Raw genomic sequence first — 4,236 nt, 5'->3', positions numbered from 1 at the left:
ATAAGGTGGTTGCTGAAGATACAATTAGTGCTCAAAAAATACTGAGTGGAGCCACTTGGGGGCTCAGCGGGTGCTCCCTCCTCCGCCGGGCTGGCTGTGCACATCGACCCCACTCCTTAGGGGAGGATACTGAGCAGAGGCCCTCTCATGGACACCCTTCCTCCATTCCACATGGAGATGTGTTCTTTGTCCCTGCTTCATGGACAAAGACAGTTGCAACCCAATAGGGTCTCCTGGTGCAGTTGTCCAGGGCCAAAGGGGAAACACATGAAAACTGCAGAAGGCAGCTGATTGAAAAACAATGCTTTTTCCAACATGTTGGAACTTTCCAAGTGACACATAAGATTGCAACTTACATACAAGCTGTAAAGCAAGAAAAAAATCTTACAAAGTTTGTTTTTTACATCATGACAAGCCCTGCAGACACAAAGTCTCAAGCAGTTAGTTAAAGGCTCAGTTGTTCCTCTCCACAGAAATCTTTGGTATTAATAAAAGGTGAGAAATTTATGTGATCTGGAGAGGAACCAGAACATACATGTCTTTCAGCACAGTTTTTGGGTAACCCATACTTGTAATGGTCTAATGGTGACTTTTTTCCTCAAAGAGTTATTGACTTCTGCCTTTTCCCCAGACAATTCTGCAACAGCAATTTCATTTTGGGGAAAAATAGGTCAAAACAAAAAGGAGAATCTAGTAATTTTTAAAGTCAGAAATTGGTGTCCAATGCATTGTGGAAATGCAAATAAGTCTCAGGAGTCAAAAACTGAATTGAAAAATTTGGGTGTTTCATGAAAATAATACTCAAGGATTTACACAGCGGATCCTTCTTGAATTCATTGGCTATATTGGGTTCAAATCACTGGGTTTGGTGTGGGGAGCGCGGACGCCATTGCAAGATGGCGCCGATTTCCGGTGGCCTGGCTGAGGTAAACAAGTGTGGCGCATGCGTAGTACGTCTGTAGATCTGTTATATAAGTATGCATATGAGGTTTTCTGGCTTGGCCTATTGGTGACCGCTTGTGATTGACTTTGACCTATCTCTGTTACTTCCTGTTTCCCTGAGGGTATATTACTGTGTGAGAGCTTGTGCTCAGGGTCTTCCGCATCTTGAAGCTTAGAGGGATCCCCAATAAAGCACTGTTAGAAGAACTCCTGTTGCCGCGTCATCCTTGCTGGCGAGGCGGGCGCGACAGTTTGGGGTGTTTGTGATGATGAGAATACACTGGCACTGACTGAACTCCTTTGATTTTCAGTTTTGCTCTTGAGCCGGAGAAATGTACCTCTGCTCTGAATGTGTTTCTCCTTCTAGCCTGTGAAGGTGGTGGGCCCTTTCTGTAGGAGAGTCATTCTGATTAGTGAGAGGCTAAGTGGAGGTACTTTCACTCTGTACATATTCTTAGAACTTTCTGGTTGGTTGTCAATGTGATTATATAATCCCCATGCAAATGCCATCTGTTGTGTTTGGCACTTATAAAATATTTGAGATATTTTATTCATTTTGCTTGAAAAACAGATTTTGAGAAATCAGATCTCCCCCTTCCTGAGAACACAACTCTGTAGAGGGTGTATATGAGTTCTTTCATGCATGACGATGATTTCTATTTTTATCTATGGCTTGGGCTATAAACTTGGTTTAAAATTTTTAAGTTTTTGTTTGCCATTTTGGAACCGTAAATTTGAAGATCAACTTTAAGATTTGTCTACTTTTTGTTTTCTCTTTAGTATGAATTTTTTACTGTTCTTTTTAAAGGTAGTTTGTACTTTTAGAATGATATAATGAAGTCTAACTTCCAGATTTGGGTGATTAAAATCTAAAAGAAAGAGAAAAGAAAAAAAGCCAAAATCTATGATCATCTGGGTAAAGAGCAGACTAATTTTCTCTAACACAGTCGGTCTCTGATTAATAAGTCCTTAACTTAAAAATAACCTATTCGTATAAGTTACTGATCTAATCCTTCAAACAGTTGCTGCTAGTCCCCTAGCTCGGTCCTAGTTTCTTCCTAAACTCTTCTAAGAGGAGAAATAAACCATAACGACAAATCCTTTTACTAGTCTATTCTGGAGAACCTGCAGTTTCAGAAGTAGAGGGAGAAATGAAAAACGGTAACATATTAGGCAATGGGACCCAGGGAAGCCGCCAGGCCAGACGGACGTCCCCACGTGGTGGATTTCTCAAATAAAAACAGTGATTTCTTCTATATTCTCCAGAAAATTTTGTATTTCACTTTCTCTCCTACTGGTTGTAATTTTATCAATCAGTAGGAGATAAAATTAATACAATTTTATCAATCTTATTAATCAGGGCAATTACAATTATAAATTCTAATGAGTCACAAGCGTTCTACTTAAAACTTTTAAATAACAGTGGCTGACAACTACTGAACCCTCCCAATCAGAGATTAGTGTAAACTAGTTCAGTGAGCTTGCCTTTGACTTAATTCCCACTGTTGGCCAATGGGAGTTTTCTAAAAATCTCAACATTTTTCATGAAAATTTCCAAATATACAGAAAAGTTGAAGCAATTATGCAGTGAATAGCCATGGATTTATGCATGAGTTTCCTGTTGCTCCTGTAACAAATCACCACAGATTTGGTGGCTTGAACACAAATGTATTCTCTTAGGATTCTGGTGGCCAGAGGGCCAAAGTGAGTCTTACAAGGCCTAAATCAAGGTACCAGCAGGGTGTGTTACTCCCGGAAGTTCTAGGGGAGACTCTATTCCTTGCCTCTGCCAGTTTATAGAAGATGCACGTATTACTTGGCTCCTGGCCACAACACTACCTCTGTGCCTCCTGGTCAAGTCACCTTTCCTGCCTCTGGCCTTCTGCCTCCCTCTTTAAGGACCCGATAATCTGGGATCTTCCTATGTCAAGATTATTTATTTATTTTTCTAAGAGAGGGGGTCTCGCTCTGTCAGCCAGGCTAGAGAGCAGTGGCACAATCATAGCTTACTGCAGCCCTGAACTCCTGGGCTGGAGCGATCCTCCTGCCTTAGCCTCCCGAGTAGCTGGGACTATAGGCATGTGCTACCATGCCTGGCTAACTCGAGATTCTTAATCACACCTGCAAAATCCGTTTGTGTAACATAACATAGTCACAGGTTCTTGAGATTAGCATGTTGACATCTTTGGGGACCATTATTCACACAAACTACCACAAATGACCACTTATATTTTAAAATTAGCATTTTGCTAATCTATCCATCTATTCATCCCTGGGTCCATCCACCAATTCATCTTTTTCTTTGATGGATTTCAAAATAAGTTAAAGACATAGGTACACTTCCTACACTTCTCCCTATATACCTCAACATGTATATCATTAACTAGAGTTCAATATTTGTTTATAGTTTGACTTTTTGGGGTGAATTTATATATAGTGAAATGCACAAATATTAAGCATGTCATCCCATGAGTTTTGGCAAATGCATACACCTTCCTCCTGTTAAGATATGTAACATTACTATCTCCCCAGAAAGTCCCCTAATTCCTTTTCCCAGTCAAACTTTGTTCAAGTTTGATATTTTTTCCATTATAGATAAATTTAAACTTTACTGCTGCGTTTAATGTTTTGGAGATTCATCCATGTTGTTGGATGTTATCAGTAGTTCTTTCCTTTTATTGAGTAGTGTTGTATGTATCCATTGTGTGAATATAGTGCAAGTTGCTTAGATATTGTCCTGTTAATGCACACCAATTTTTGGCTCTTATAAATAAAACTGCTGTGAACATTTTTGTGGAATTCTTTCTGTAGACGTATGCTTTTTTTTTTTAATAGAAATGGATACCTCCTTATACGTTTTTAAGTGACTGTTCTAGAGATTACAATATATAAACTTAATTTTTAAGTCTATTTATAATGAATTAAAATTTTTATAAAATAGTACAATTTTAAGAACCATGCAGACTTTTGGTCCATTGGACCCTCACCCTTCTTCCTTTATACAATAGCTTCCATATTATATGTTGCATCTATATGTCATAGACCACACAATAAATAGGACATTATAATTTTTGCTTTAAATGGTCATCTTTTAAAGAAATTAAGAAAACATAATTAAACATAATTTTTTACCCATCTATTTACCACTCATGCTACTATTAATTCCTTCCTAAAGATTAAAATTTCAACTTGTGATTTCCTTTCAGTCTGAATAATTTTCTTTAACATTTCTTAGAGTACAGGTATGATGGCAATGGATTCTTTGTTTTCATGTATCTGAAAATGTTTTTATTT

General features: G+C 38.2%; 1 non-coding gene across 1 annotated transcript; it reads right to left on the bottom strand.

Moving 5' to 3' along the window:
* Positions 1-413: 413 nt before the first annotated feature.
* LOC123644179 lies at positions 414-533 on the bottom strand. Its single transcript, XR_006737006.1, has one exon. It is a non-coding gene; the product is annotated as a U5 spliceosomal RNA (small nuclear RNA).
* Positions 534-4,236: the final 3,703 nt, after the last annotated feature.

This window comes from Lemur catta, chromosome 8 (assembly GCF_020740605.2).
Source record: "Lemur catta isolate mLemCat1 chromosome 8, mLemCat1.pri, whole genome shotgun sequence".
NCBI lineage: Eukaryota > Metazoa > Chordata > Mammalia > Primates > Lemuridae > Lemur > Lemur catta.
Note: the sequence above shows the minus strand (reverse complement) of the source record. Positions and strands in the feature narration are given on the sequence as shown.